This window comes from Aristolochia californica, unplaced genomic scaffold (assembly GCF_029961685.1).
Source record: "Aristolochia californica isolate CCGP_79_NKW_82.1479 unplaced genomic scaffold, dmAriCali1.0.hap1 SCAF_11, whole genome shotgun sequence".
Taxonomy (NCBI): Eukaryota; Viridiplantae; Streptophyta; class Magnoliopsida; order Piperales; family Aristolochiaceae; genus Aristolochia; species Aristolochia californica.
Window position 1 is genome coordinate 12,718,730 of NW_027181782.1, and position 16,814 is coordinate 12,735,543.

At 37.6% G+C, this 16,814-nt stretch overlaps 1 non-coding gene across 1 annotated transcript; it reads right to left on the minus strand.

Annotated features, from left to right (window-relative positions):
• Nucleotides 1–15,481: 15,481 nt before the first annotated feature.
• LOC137945106 (small nucleolar RNA R71) lies at nt 15,482–15,588 on the minus strand. Its single transcript, XR_011110923.1, has one exon. It is a non-coding gene; the product is annotated as a small nucleolar RNA R71 (small nucleolar RNA).
• Nucleotides 15,589–16,814: the final 1,226 nt, after the last annotated feature.

Consider the following 16,814-nt stretch of genomic DNA (forward strand, 5'->3'; position numbering starts at 1 on the left):
GGCAGAAAGATTAAGAATCTTTCCTTTACCTTTTTCTTGGAATGAAATAGGTCTTTCAGTTTCCTTTCATTTTCCCTTAGGATGTATCTTCTTATCAAAATGAACTGGTTCTGTATACGGAATTCTAGGCATATTGCCGGAATTAAATACTTCTCTAGGTGGAGGTCTAGGATAAGTAGAATATGTTCCAGGATGATTAACAGAACTTTCTTCGTCCATATATTCTTTTACACTTAAAGTATCTTCTTTTGGTTCTAAAGGAGGTTCTGATGGCATTGTTCCAATGCGAATATTTAATTCGTTATCATAATATAAATTTTCTTCTTCCTTAATTATTTTATTTTTTATCAGATCTTCTTCTAAATGAAGGAGTTCTCTTTCTTCTAATTGTAATCCTAGTTCTTTAGGGTATATTATCTCGTCTGTTTCTGATTCAATATTTACTAACTCATAATTATCACTTGAAATAGATTCTAATTCTTCTGTATTCTTTTGTTCATAGCTGTTAAATCTAATATTGATATTTCCTTTAGTATCTGTATACATTATACTTTCTTCTGGACTAATTATTTTTTCCTCTCTGAACTTAAGGTTCTAGTCTAAACCTGCTAAATCTTCTGGAGAATATTTTATAGGTTTTAGTAACTTTATTCCTTTATTACCTATTAAATTTACCACATCGTCTATTTTTATTTTAAATTTAGCAGTACTGGAACTAGTACATCTACCTAGAAATCCTATACATAATAGTAAATTATTTCCAACAAAGGAATCATATCCTTTGGTCTGGATTCCTATCTTAATGTATTTTCTAAAATCTTGTAAACCAAGAAGAAAATCAGGGGAACAGTAAAATATTCCTCCATTCTGGTTCATATCTACTTCTGTTATTCCTAACATAGCTTTTTTAGGGTATGCCCATCTATTGTCATAAATACTTAATGGGGTTTTAGTGCCTAAATGTTTTCTGCCTAAGCCTTTAATGCCAATTACTATTAGTCCTAGGTGAATTAAAGAATAAGTCTTTTTTATTTCTTTAAAGGCTTGTTCTGCAATTAAATTAACATTTACTGAATCTTGTCCTACACAGCTTATTTGAAGTTCTCTATAATGTCTAAATAACCATGTCTTAAAATTTAGAGGCCCTGTTCTATATAATTGTCTGGGATTAAGTAAGTTTAACTGGTTATTACTAAATACAGTAATATCTTGATCAACATCTATAATATCATCTAGCTGTATATCTCTTTGATCTATGCTCCTTCTGCCAGTAAGTCTTTCTAATATATTAAAGTTTCTGAAAGAACTTCCTATTTCTGAGATTGATTCTTCACTTCTTCGTGAAACTGCCATGTTCTTTTAGAAAGAGAAGTTTTAGGTTGATCTATTTCAACTGCTTTTAATTTTTGGGTAATAAGGTCTATTTCTTTATCTATGGTTTGTTGGGCACCTTTACTAGTTTTTAAATAATCTAAATTTTCAGATAATCTCTCTGTTTTTCCCTTTAGGGTTTTTAATTCGTCTTGTATTCTAGTTAGGATAAAGTCTATATCAATTAATTTATCTTGAAGGGAACTACCTAAGCTGATTATTAGGTCTATTATACTGTTTAGGTATGGATTTGTATCGTGTAAACTATGTTCTTCGTTATTAAAATGACACTTCAAAGAGCTAGATCCTATGAATTTAAATTCAAATTTAGAAGGGATTCTCAAGTCTAAATATTCTATCTTTTTATAAGGATCCAGGATGCTAATGGCTCTGATACCAAACTTTAGGGGTACTCTTTTTTTTTCTAATCTGGAGTATTCAGATCTGGACTATTAAAGTTTCGTCTAGGTTGTCATCTTCTTAATATTTGACTTCTAGGGGTTCTGGGTATAATTATAGGTCTAGGAGTTTCAAAAACTCTTATATAATTATTTAAAGAAAGAGTAAAATAGATAAAATTACAAATTATTATATTGCTAAAAACTATAAAAAGGGCAATATTAACAAAGATCATACAATTTTTCTAAAATTCTTATGAAAATACTAATAAAAAGATATGTATCAGATTCTAACAATTCTATTATCTGTTCCGGAAAGAAAACAAAATATTCAAATAGTCTTAAGCAATAATAACTAGCAGAAATATATAACTATAAAGACCTATTTTAATAAAATAAAGAGTTCTTTCTTAAACACCGATATAACAGACCAAGATATAGATAATAGATTGGTAAATATCTAAGGATTAGACGAGCAAACTGATGTAGAACGAAAAAGACTAACCAGATATACATACAAGGGTACAACGGTGTTGTGCCAACCGGGAGCGACGCTTGGCTCTTCAAAGCAGAGGCTCCTCAGAGGCAGAGGCGGCTGCCAGGGCGTAGCCCTCACCCAGTAGTATTCCAGCCTAATATACCCAAGACTTAACTAAACTAAACAACTTCTAACACACAATAAAGGCAGTAAGAATAAGAGACAGAAGAATGATACCAAGAGTTACAAAAAGAACTATCATATCAATAACACAGAGTATAGATGGATGGATGGATGAATGCAAACTTCCGTAAGGTAACCCTTAAACTTCTTACTGTTTAAATCTTTATCCGATTTCCAACAAGTCTCAGATACCCAAGACAAACCGAGGTGTGTGCTTCCCTAGCTAATAGCTTTGGCCACGGGCTCCGTCAACATTCCACACAACAAGCCCTTTGGTCTCTGTGGACATGTACGGGCAACAAATGGAACTCAGGACCATGAAACCTCCGAGGGTTACACAATGCTTTTTCAGCATGCTTGGGATGAATCCAAAGTTAGAGGAAATTGTTACAGATTTAAACAAGAAGTGTTTAAGAGGTCCCTTAAGGAAGACCCCTAACTACGGAAATAAAGGAAAACAAAACGAGAACTTACTGAGGAAGATGGAAACAAGCAGGCTCAGTAAGGGTTCGGGACGAAGCAGACTGGAGTCATGGAAGCAAGTGATGGGCAAAAGGATTCTCTCATTCATATCTTCTGTAGAATACATAAGGCTATTTATAGCCAAAACTTTGCCGACACAAGGAGGCAAAAGGAATCACCCGGGTGATCATTGGGCCCCATCGTCGGTGATATGTCCTAGTTTTGCTTTCCAGGTGTTCGGAATCAAATAAAAACTTTACAAAATTAAACAGGAAAAAGTAGAATAATGAAAAACTTTACAAAAGTAAATAGGAAAAAGTACAATAATAGAGGCACTCTTTGTCTTGCCAGCTTTGGTCTGTCTTTGACTTGTCTTGATAACCACGAATCTTTGCCAGCTTTGGTCTGTCTTTGTCTGTCCTTGTCTTGATAACCACGCATTTTTGAAAACTATGGGCAAAGAAAACCTGGGATTGCCCATTCTTGTATTATTGTCTTGAAAACTATGGGTGAACACTACTCATCTCCAGTTTTTTTTTTTTTTTTTTTTAACATTCTTTTCTATCAAGTCTTATTTATCTTTATTGTCTTTTCGAACCAGTCTCTTTTCTATCAAGTCTATTTGTCTTTATTTGCCATCAATGGTGATGAGGTTTTGGATGGCTTCAGAGTCGTAATCGTAATCTTCATCTTTATCTTGTGAATAGCACTGTTGGGTTTGGGTTCCAGTGGACCCTGTCTTGCTAGATGTGTCTGAGTCTTTTTTCTCGTACCCTTGATCTTTTAGATATTCTCTAAAATAGTCATCCATCATCTTTTTAATTTCATCTTTATTCGTCTCTTGTCCGTCTGGAGTAAAATCAGTCTTCTTTTCTTTTTTCTTTTCTTGTGGCATTTTTGGCAAATGCCCAGCCATCAACGGACTTGATGTGTCTTTACCGGCTGCCGTATGAGCCGGATTAGCTAGTGAAAACCCTTCACTAGTAGGGGTCTGGGTACAAAAAGTACCTGTTGCCTTCGCTTTCCATTGTCTGTTTTCTTCTTCAAGAGTCTTGATATATTATTTTTGGAATTCATTTTTCTCTTCTAAGAGTCTTCTCTTTTCATTGAGTCTCTGGACAGTCTTGGCCAATGTAACAATAAAGAATGTTATCCCTATCTTGTTGTCAATTTCTTGTCTCCATTTCTTCTATTTCTATTCCTCAATCTTATCAGGAGGCTCTTCAGAATCTAGGATGGGAAGTAGCAATGGACGAAGAAATGTCAGCTCATTACGAGAAAAACATGGGGCCTTGTTTCCTTACCTTTTGGTAAAAAGCCGATCGGCTGTAAATGGGTCTTCATTGTCAACCAAAATCGAGAAGGCATAGTGGCCCCTCTTAAAGCCCGACTTGTGGCTAAAGGCTATACCCAATGTTATGGGGTTGATTATGAGGAAACTTTTTCACCCATTACCAAGCTTAGCATGCTGCTAATTCTCGATGGCCTGTCTTTCTGCTCGATGTCAAAAATGCCTTGCTCAATGGTGATATTAAGGAGGAAATTTATATGCAGCAACCACCTGAATATGTGGTTGAGGGGGAGTTGGTGTGCCGCCTTAAAAAATCATTATATGGTCTGAAACAATCTCCACGAGTTTGGTTTGACAAGTTTAGTTAAGCAATGATTCATTTTGGGATCACGAGGTACTTTGTGGACTATTCTATATTTTTAAAACATACTGAGAAAGGAGTTGTTGTACTAGATGTATAAGTGAATGGTATTATTCTGACGGGAGATAGCATCAGTCAAGTAATAAATAGGATACGTAACGAGTTCTAGATGAAAGATTTGGAACTTCTCAAGTATTTTCTTGGTATTGAGGTTCTTCAGTCCAAAGATGGTATTATCTTATTGATGAATTTAAGACCCCATGATTGAAACCTCGAGCAAGATGAAAGAGGGAGAAGAAAAAGAGCAAAGAGAGTGAGAGAGCTCAGGTAGAGAGGAGAGAAGAGAAAAGTGAGAGAAAGAGTTTAGGCTAGAGAGAGATTCTTCATGTGTTGAGAAGTGGAGAGTTTGATTGAACCCTTCAACTAAGACCCCTATTTATACTATTTCAATTAAATATTAAGAGATAAGGTTGGATCCCTAATATCTCTAATTACATCAATCATGATTATACAAATCTACATAAATCAAGGGAAGATAATTCAATTACATTAATCAAGGAAGATTGCCAACTCTTCCAACTCATGTGATAAAGATTCTAGTTTGTGTGGTGACTCATCATGCCACCTCACGTGATCATGGTGGGTCGTACCAGCTCATGTGATCATGATGGGTCCCATCTTGTAACACTCCCCTTCAAATTTGGGGTGAGAAAACTTCGTAAATGCCCAGCTTGCTGAAGATGGTGGACAATATCTTATGAGTGATTAGTTTGATGAGAATGCCTACAACCTACCCTTGTGAGAAGATATTTGTGAGAGATAATATGCCGGCTTGGAATTTCTCTCGTATGAAATGGCAGTCTACCTCAATGTGCTTAGTTCTCTCATGGAAGATTGGATTTGAGGTGATATTTATTGCTGCCTAATTATCACAATGGAGATCCACAAGGGGCTTCTTTATAGAATCCCAATTCAGTGAGAAGGGATTTGATCCATAGAAACTCACTAACAGTGTATGCCATGGCCTTGTATTCTGCTAATGCACTAGACCTTGCAACTTAATTTTGCTTCTAACTTCTCCATGTAACCAAGTTCCCTCCAACCATTGTACAATATCCCGAAGTAGATTTTCTGTCATCCGGGGATCCGGCCCAGTTTGCATCTGAGAACCTTTCTATGTTGAAGTGACCATGGTTCTTATAGAGAAGCCATCTTTTTGGAGCTCCTTTCAAATATCGCAATATTCTTTCTAGTGCTTACCAGTGAGTAAGTTGTGGTTTGTGCATGTATTGACTCACCACACTTACTACATATGTTATATCCAACTTTTTTACATAGAGACAAATGAGTTTCCCCACAAGTATTTGATATTTTTCAATATCCACATCTTCTCCAATGCCTGCAGATAATTTTGTATTGGAATCTATAGGGGTTTCTACTGGTCTACACCCCATCATTCTTGTCTCCTCCAGTAGATCAAAGACATACATCCTTTCAGATAGTATAATCCCATATTTGGATTGTAGTATTTCAATACCCAGAAAGTTTTTAAGTAGTTCAAGATCTTTTGTCTTGAATTCTTCACATATCTTTTCCTTAGTTTCCTGAATGCCATCGGGATTACTATGGGTTAAGACAATATCATCAACATATACGGCCAAAAGATCTTAGGTGTGTCTTTAAGAAATATGGAGTGATCTACGGAACATCTGTGAAATTCGGCCCATATAAGTGCTTGACTAAATTTATCAAACCATGCACGATGAGATTGTTTCAGACCATAAAGGGATTTCTTCAATAGACATACCAACTCCCCCTCAACCACAAATCTAGTTGGTTGTTGCGTATAGATTTCTACCTTTATATCTCAATTGAGAAAGAAAATTTTTCACATCAAGCTGATAGACCTTCCAGGAAGAATTAGCAGCAAAAGATAATAAAATACGTACCGAGTTCATTTTTTCTACTGCAGAGAATGTTTCCTCATAATTGATCCCATAACACTGTGTATAGCCTTTACCAACGAGGCAGGCCTTAAGGCGAGCAACTGACCCATCCAAATTGTGTTTAATAGTAAAGACCCACAACCAACAATTTTTTATTTGATGCAAGAGGAACTAAGGCCCATGTTTGATTCTCATAGAGTGCCTGCATTTCTTCGTCCATTGCTGCCTTCCACCCTGGATGTTTCAAAGCCTCCTGATAGGACTGTGGGACAAACATGGAGGAGATAGACACAAGAAATTGATAACATGAATAGGATAAATGATGGTGAGACACAAAATTGGATACAGTGTGAGAAGTAGAGGGCCTAGTGCAAGTTCTGGGCTCTTTTCTTAAGGCAATGGGTCAAGTATCATATTGCGGTCCAAAAAGAATAGGAGAAGATGGACTTACATCGAGGGGATTCGCAAACTCCGTAGGTGTGGTGTCAGCCAACACTTCAGAGGGTTAAACTATTTCCATAGCACGGGGAACAATCGGTCGAAGAGAGGCTGGAACATAAGAGAGACCTGGAGGAAGATTATTAGAGTAGTATGCAAAGTCTTCAAAAAAGTTACATCCCTGGACACAAGTAACCTTTGGAGAGTGAGATTGTATCAAGTATAAGCATTCTATGTGTGATAGTATCCCATTAAAGGAAATATATTCGAGTCTACTTTCCAACGAAAAAATAATTTTGGCAATCGGAGTTTTCTACAAAGAGAAATCAATATTTGAAGCAGCAAAGGTCATATTGCAAGCGAGGTTCGAGCAACAGCTTAAGGCTTCAAATTTTGAACCATTTTATGCTATCAATAATGAGACTTTATATGGAGAATTATATATCCAAATAAATATCTATAAGTCTATTTTCTTACCTATTCAACCAATTCTCGATCTGAGTTTTTTATACGGAGATATTGATCTTGGAAAAGTCAATGGTTATGTTGGCAAAAGGAGAAAGAAGTGACCGAAATCTATCAGATTATATATCTCAATAGAAGTATATTTTATGAAGAGAAGTTATACTTGATGAAAGGAATGTCTATTTTCAGAAGGAGATAGTTTCATATCAATCTGATCTATATTTAAGGATATATTCATATTGGAAGAATCAAAGGTCATACCGGTATCATGTTGCATTGAAAAATCTGAATTTAAGCCGATTGTTTTACGTCACTTTTTGAGTTGCTGTTATTGATTAACTATATCAGAAAAATATCTCACTTACACCTTTTTTGGTTAATATTTTTGGTTACTAAATCTTTGTTATATGATTTAAGCTGGGAACAATACCATTACCTCCCAGTTTGAGGGGGAGAAGTACAAGAAGTACAAGAAATAGGTATTTTATTCCATATGTTGTGGTAAGTTTTATGTGACCAAAATATTCAAGTAAGGGGGGAGTACAAATGATGAAGCTTTTGCATCTAAGAAGATTTTTTCTTGCAACGAAGAAAATTGAAGATCAAGAATCCTGACTTGCAGTAATAATTGTGGTAATTATTGGTGATACCTGAATCGGCTTGACTTGATTCTATTTCTCCAGCTGGATTATTATTTTGAGATATTCACAATATATTCCTTGGTCAACATATTATTTGGTGTAGATACTCGCATTGGATTATTTCATGGGTCTTTTTACTAGGATTTTTATTATTTTGGTTCATGTTATATAGTCCCAATCCTATTTCAGTTGCAACAATTATATCTGAGACATTATTATTGAAGAAGTGGTGGCCTCAACATCGTATCTTACTACTTACCCATTACCTATTGGTTATTTGACAACCTTACTCCTGCCATCCTTTATTTGACTCTCACATACATCTTTGGGTCAACCTTTTGCGTGTTGTTTCGGTTGGGAGTTTAAGTCCATCACAGTTGGGTGTTTTAAGTCCATTGAGACTTATATATATATATATATATACTGGTGGGTCTTTTATCACTGTCTAGTGAATGACAGCTATTACCCACTTGTCACGTCTTTTATCGTCGTCTTGTGAATGATAGCTATTACCCACTTATCACGTCTTTTATCATCGTCTTGTGAATGATAGGAATTTATCACCCATTTCTACCTATGAGAGTCTGTGCCCGGGTTGGGACACCGTGAAGGAGGAGCTTATTACTACATATATGTTACCCCCCTTAATTGGCATTTAGTACTCCTACCACTTGAGAGTCATTGTCTTGTGGAGGGACACGATGATGGAGGAGTTTTATTACACTTCTGAGCATTGCGTATAGACAATGTCATACTGCTTGGAGTGATTTTACTCTCACTTATCTTATGCCAGCTGGGCCTCATGGAAGAGAGCACCAGTGTAAGGGAGAGTGTTGGAAGATATGGAGGATTGCCATTTTATACGAGAAGATCCTATACATTATTTGCAACAAGCTGGGAGTTCATGATATTCTCTCACCCCCAACTTGAGGGGGAGTGTTGGAAGATGGGCCCAAGCCCACACGACAAAGGAAGACCCAAATATCCAAGAGTGTTGGAGGATGGGCCCAAGCCCAGAAGATATGGGACCCACCATGATCACGTGAGGTGGCATAAGAAGTCTTACACAATAAGAAATCTTACAGAGCCACAATTATTATGGAAGCAGGCCTAACAAAAAAAATTCAGTTTAAAGATGTTTTAGTCATGTTAGTCTTCTATTTATATTGGGTTATTTAATTATGCTAGGACTTATTTATAAGTGTTAGAGTTTGGGTGTACTTGGGACAAAGGTAGTTTAATTGTAATTGGACTCTACTACCTTCCTCTATTATAAATAGAGGTTCATGTACTATGATTACATTAAGTCAATGAAGTATTTATCTTTTCCATAAATTCAACACTTACAAGTATTGCAATATTCTTTCTAGTACTTGCCAATGAGTGAGTTATGGTTTGTGCATATATTGACTCACCACACTTACTCCATATGATATATCTGGGCTTGTTACATAGAGAAAATGAGTTTCTTCCAATAGCCACATCTTCTCCAGTGCCGGAAAATAGTTTTCTATTTGAATCCATAGGGGTTTCGTTGGTCTACACCCCATCATTCCTGTCTCATCCAGTAGATCAAGGACATACTTCCTTTGAGATAGTATAATCCCATGTTTGGACTGTAGTACTTCAATATCTTGAAAGTATTTAAGTAGTCCAAGATCTTTTGTCTTGAACTCTTTACATATCTTTTCCTTGGATTTTTAATGCCCTCAACATCACTGCCGGTTAAGACAGTATCTTCAACATAGATGGCCAAAAGCACTTTCCATCTAGGTGTGTCTTTAAGAAACATGGAGTGATCTATAGAACATTTGTAAAATTTGGCCCATATCAGTGCTTGGCTAAATTTATCAAACCATGCACAAGGAGACTATTTCACACCATAAAGGGATTTCTTCAATCGACATACCGACTCCCCTCAATCACAAATCCAAGTGGTTGTTTTGTATAAATTTTTTCCTTTATATCTCCTTTGGGGAAAACATTTTTCACATCAAACTGATAGACCGGCCAGTAAGAATTAGCAGCAAGAGATAATAGGAAACGTAACAAGGTCAATTTGGCCACCGGAGAGAATGCTTCCTCATAATCGATCCCATAACACTACGTATTGCATTTGGCAACAAGGCTGGTCTTAAGGCTAGAAAATGACCCATCCAAATTCTGTTTCACTGTAAAGACCCACTTACAGTCGATATATTTTTTTCTTGATGGAAGAGGAACAAGAGCTCACGTCCGATTCTCATAGAGTGCCTCCATTTCTTCTTCCATTTCCGCCTTCTACCCTGAATGTCTCAGAGCCTCTTGATAGGACTATGGGACAAAGACGGAGGAGACAGACGTAAGAAATTAACAACATAAAGAAGATAAAACGATGGTGAGACACAAAATTGGATATGCGGTGAGAAGTAGATGGCCTGGTGCAAGCTCTAAGTTCTTTCCTTAAGGCGATGGGCCGAGTATCATATTGTGGTCCAAAAGGAACAAGAGAAAATGGACTACCTCAATGGGATCCACAAACTCCGTAGGTGTGGTGTCAGCCAGTGCTTCAAAGGTTTGAACAGTTTCCATAGCACGAGCCACAACCGGTCGAGGATAGGCTCGTACAGAGGAGAGACCTGGAGGGGCATTTTCATAGTAGTATGAAGATTCTTGAAAAAAGGTTACATCCCTAGACACAAGTAACCTTTGGAGAGTAGGATTGTATCAAACATTACCCATATGCGTGCAAGATTATCCTAAGAAGATACACTTGACAGATTTTGGATCAAGTTTACTATGTTGTGGGGAGGTAATATGAACAAAGCATGTACACCTGATGACTTTCAAGGGAAGCATAAAAGGATCACCATGTTGAAACAATAAAGAATATGGGCTATTTGTAAGATGTTGAAAGATGGGCTCAAGCCCACAAGCTCAAGACAAGAAACCCACATGTCAAAGGAGTGGCATATGTGTAAATATGGTACTTTCCATAAAGATGGCATAGAGGTGTAAATATGTGTACCTTTTATGTCTTTCGTTTTATCAAGTGTAGCCCTACGGGCATTGTAAAACTGTAAATAAAGGCATTGGTTAAGAGGTAGAGCATTGAAGCCCTCTCCTCCTCTTCCACAAATCCGTCCAGCCTTCCTCTTTCTTATTTGAAGAAAACCCTTCTTCCCTTCATCCAAATTATCTCCTTCTACGATCTTCTTCTTCTCCTCTCCTTTCTCTCTTCTTCTTCTTCTTCTTCATTGATCTAAAGTTCTTCTCATGGGATCCTAAATTCTAAATGGTATCAGAGCAAGGAGTTTAGGGTCCCACTTGATGAAGTAGTTTTGACATCTGTCCAAAAAGTTGGTAAAATAAGGAGTTCATCCATGAAGAGATAAGTTAATTCTCTTTTTCTTTACGTTTTTTCTTCTTCTTATTTACATACTCCTTCTTTACGTTTTTTTCTTCTTCTTGAACTTTGAATCATTTCAAGTCAAGATAATCTTATATGTTGTGAAGATTTATTTTTATGACTAAAATAATTTTATAATCTTGATCTTCTTGTAGATCAATTACAAGATTGATCAAGATCAGTTGCTACTTGTGTCTTATCAGGATTGAAGTTTTGATATTCAGTTACCTTTATGTAACTTGGATCAATTGTATTTGAGGTGCAATTCCAACACATGTTGCTGTAAATTCTCCCACTTGATGTTTCTCATGGGATTGTGTTGGAAGACAGGACCCAAGCCCACACAACCAAGGAAAGCCCACATATCCAAGTGTATTAGAAGATGGGCCCAAGCCCACAAGACCAAGGAAGACCCATGATACCCAAAGATATAGAAGATGGGCTCAAGACCCACAGATTAAGGAGAAGGCCCATAGGCCCACTTACATTGATGGCATGATGGTAAATAAAGAGTCATTTCATAGAGATGTCATTGATGTAATTAAGTTAAAGTTTCAGGGTTAAAACCCTAAACCCTAAACCCTAAGTTCAGGGGTATTATTGTAATATAGTAGTTTCATAAATCTATAAATAGAGTTTCATGGGGAAGGTTAGGAATAATCAATTCCATAACCCTTCTTCATCCAGTTTTCTCCCAATGGGTTTATTTCCTTTTTTCTCCATCAGCTAAATTCATGGAGTCTTAAAAATCAACAAATTGTGTTATGTTGTTGAATGACCGTTATATTTTTGATGAAACTCCAACACTCACTTATCCCTATTATTTTTGTTACTATTGAACTTCAACAATTGCATTTTTTTCTTACGTTGAAGTATTTCCATGAGCTGAAGATAAATTTGTTTCTGAGAGTCTTGATTTGCCTCTAACTTTTCTCTAAATATTTTTTGCTCTCGGTTTGTGTTGGAGTTTAGATTAAGGCCTAAGCAGTTGAATCTACCTTCTTCTTTTTGTTTTTCATTTAAGAATATAAGAGGAATTGAGTATTGGCTGGAACTTATTCTCGCTTGCCAAAAGCACAAATTTATTGATAATTTGGTGCATATTCTCATTAATAATTTTTTTTTTCTGATTTACCCTCTATTGTTGGTGACTAATTTGGTCCGAATAATTCCTGTACTGAGCCTCGACTTTGCACTTACTGTGGTGGTCAAAACCACCTTGTGGAAACATACTGGAACTTCATAGCAAGCTTGATTGGGCCATGGCTAACCCAGTCTTTGTTAACGTTGAGAAACGTAAAGAAAGGGCTGACTCCCACTGCTGAAGACTATGTTGCATTTTAGAAGATGAAGTCCTTAATGGAATCCTCCATTCCACCATTATCAACTGCCACTACCACTATTGCTTCAAGTATGATTTCTTCCTCTTCATCCTCTTCCTCTTGGATCATCGACTCTGGGGCCTTCGAACTTCTATCAAATAATAAATAATTGTTTATGTCATTATCTCCTTGTCTTACTCAGAAATTCGTTACTATTGCTAATGGTACCCAAACCAAGGTCCTTGGCAAAGGTTCCTCCTCTTTTACATTACCTATTAGTCTTCAAGATGTTTTGTTTGTCCCTCAATTTTCTTTAAATTTACCTTCTATTAGTTAATTAACAAAACAGTTGAATTGATCTGTCACTTTCTCACCGTCTTCTTGTATATTTCAGGATCTCACTAAGAAGCGGGTGATTGGTGGCAACCATGAAATGGGGGGGTTTGTACTACTTCTCTCTTCCACCATTAGCTGCCTTATCATCTACTACATCTGAGGCCCAACTTTGGCACAACTGGCTTGGTCATTGATAGATGCCAAATTCTGACATGAGAACTAGGTTAATTAAAATAGAATAGCCCTTATAATTGTGTTATAGGTGGTTATTTATCGGTTTTCAAATGAAACATGCATTTATTGAATTTGGCATTAATCACTGCTTATATTGCATATTTTTCTCTCCTGAATTATATTTCATTTCTTTTAGGGTTTATTTCATTGCTTTTAATGATTTTTATGGATTTAATTATGGGATTTCAGGAGAATTTTGTGTGGAGAAGGTGATATTTACAGAAATGCCATTAGTGAAAGGGGAGGAGAATTTTAAAGAAAGATTGATTTGAGACCCGGGGAGGAGGAGGAGGAGAAAGAGGGAGCTCGAGAGAGTCTCTCAAGCTACCGCCGACCGGTCGAAGGGAAAACCTGAGAGGGCTCCCTCTAGCAGCCATCCGCCGCGCGCCACCTTTGTCCATTGCCGTCCGGCATCCGAGAACAGACCCAAGGATACCTCGAGAGAGTCTCCGTCATCGCGAGTTTGACACTGCCGTTTTCTGTTCGCCAGACCGAGAGGTGACCCGAGAGGGCTCCTCCTGCGCCAATTCCAGATTTTGACCACCCTCCGGTGTCGATTGCGCACTTTCGACTAGGACAAGAGAGAGCCCGTCAGAGGATTTTGGCTCCATTCCATCTTTTTCCGCACCACCTCCCTCGATGGATTTCTATTCTTCTTCGTCGGCGTTGTCTCCATCTCCGGCCGCTCGCTCTTGCAATCTGAAGCCCTCAATTTTTGGAAATCGCAGCAACCGTGAGAACGAAATTGCTGCCCGAGCGAAAGGAAGAAGAAGGGTAGTAATCCGTCATTTTATAATTTAATTAGTTTCCTATAGTTTAAACTTAGGTTTTGAATGCTTATTAAATTTGATTTGAGAATGGATGTTTATTGGATATTTTTTTCCAAATTTTTGAGTAATTAGCTAGTTAGGGCAGGATTATAATTTAGGTTGGATTCTGGAATCTTTAATCCAATCTCTTATCCATGATTTAAATTAAGAGAATGATTTTTTGTGGGAATGTTTAGATTAAAGTTTTAAGTGAATCGAATAGGAAACCTGAATTACACGTCTGCCCTATTTTGTAATTTGAGCATCATCACAATAGGAAATTGATTCTCTACATTCAATTTTAATCTGATCAATGTCATTAACTCTAGGCGACCAAGATGGGCTAGACGCAAGGATTGAGAATCCGGACTCGTGGTTACGTGGCGCTCGAGAAAGCACAAATCACGATAAAATCCAGAGTTGATGTTTCCTGCTGTGCAAGTAGTTAATTAGATCATTGCTTGATAATTTAGGATATAATCAGTGTTTAGTTCAGATTAATTCATCATATTTGGTTAGGCTAGTTTACTGAAGGATACACAAAATTCAGTCCTCCCTGTGGATATGACCCTCGCTTACCGCTAGATTCATACGCTTGCGAGGTATAAAAGTCGACGTTATTAAATGTCACACCATGTTTTTGGCGACGTTGTTGGAGAGGCACATATTAAGTGTATTTCTTTGTTCTCCATGGTCTCAGGTTAGATTTATTTTTCTACTTTCATAATTTTATGTTTTTGGTTTATCTTGATGATTTTGTGTGGAGTTATTTTTATTCTTCTAGTTAGTTCCTATTTTCAGTAGTTAGTTTGTTACATAATTTGAAAGTTAGTTTTGTTTCCTTTTATGTTTTTATGCATGGGCGCCGCTCCTTAGGTGAACCATTAGCTCCATTTGTTGAAGAGGTAGAACATAGTTGTAGGAAAACACCAGAAGTCAAGTTAGCAGCTACCATGGCGAATCAGGGTGAACCATCACAGTTACCATCAGTAGGTGATCGTAAAGCCCTGAGGGATTATTCTATCTCATCCCACTTCACATCACCTTCTTGCATTATATTGCCACCCACTACTGCCACCGGTTATGAGTTGAAACCGGGTGTGATCCAACTCCTCCCTACATTCTATGGGTTGGAGAAGGAGGACCCTTATTACCACATCAAGAAATTCTTAGATATCTGTGCGACTTTCAAATTCTAGAATTTCTCAGATGACTCTATCCGGTTAAGACTTTTTCCATTTTCACTTAAGGATAAGGCCAAGTCTTGGCTTAATTCCTTAGAGGTGGGCAACATCACTTCATGGGACACATTAGTCACGAAATTTTTGTCCAAGTACTTTCCCATTCAGAGAACTACAACCCTTAGGAGAGAAATCTCCAACTTTTTGCAGCAGGAGAGTGAACACTTTTATGAGGCTTTGGAGAGATGGAAGGATTTGATCCGTAGGTGTCCGAATCATGGGTTTGAGAAATGGCACTTAGTGCAATACTTTTATCAAGGTCTTACACCCCAGGTTAGATCCATGGTAGATGCAACGAGTGGTGGGAGTTTGATGGTAAGAGTGCTAGTGAGGTGTGGGACTTCTTTGAAATGTTGAGTGATCAATCTCAGCAATGGGGTTCATCATTTAATGTTGATAGGAGATCCCATGAAGCCAAAAGAAGGGGGTCTCTACGAGGTTAGTGAAACACCCATGCTCATGGCCAAGATTGAGGGGTTAACTAGAAAAATTGATGCCCTTATGGTGTCCAAGAGTTCACCTGCTCCTAACCCATCTACTGTGTGTGTCATATGCTCTAGTTCATCTCATCCCACACAAATGTGTCCGTCTAGTTCATCCTACCTGGAGCTCATTGAGGACTTGAATGCAATCCAAAATTTTCATAGACCAAACCGAAACGATCCATTTTCGGAAACATATAATCTGGGTTGGGCTAGACACCCAAATTTCTCATGGTCCAAGGGCCCACAGGTTGGGGGTCCTTCAGGGTTTATTCAACCCCAAGCTCCGCGCCCACACTTCACTCAACAACCATTGATTCCACAAAAACCTTCACTTGAGGATACATTTCAATTATTCATGCAGAATACACAGTCCTCCATTGCTAAACATGAAATGCAAGTGAGTCAGTTGGCCAGCCACATGAGTAAATAGGCACAAAATAGACTCCCGAGTCAAACCATTCCTAACCCCAAAATCACACATGCGAGTGGGTCGAGTTCCAATCCCCACCATGAGCAAGCCAAAGCCATAACCACCCTTAGGAGTGGTCGTGAGTTGAACAATGGGGTAGGGACCACTAAGTCTAAGGAGTCAAAGGATGACAATGGGGACACATCATTGAGTGAAGAACCTCCAAGTTCTCCACCAACAGCCAGGCAGATCCCTAACCAAGTCCCACCAGCTACTTATCCACAGAGATTATCGGGCCCACCTAGGAAAGGAGATAGCATGCAAGAAACGTTGGAACTGTTTAGTAAGGTTCACATTAACATTCCACTTCTTGATGTTATTAGGCAAGTCCTTGCTTATGCCCGATTTTTTGAAAGACCTTTGTAAGCTCAATTCTGAAGCACAACACTCCTAAAGTTAAAGATCCTGGATGCCCCACAATTTCATGTGTCATTGGTGAACACACCATCCAGAGAGCTCTTCTTGACTTAGGGGTAAGTGTGAATTTGCTTCCTTT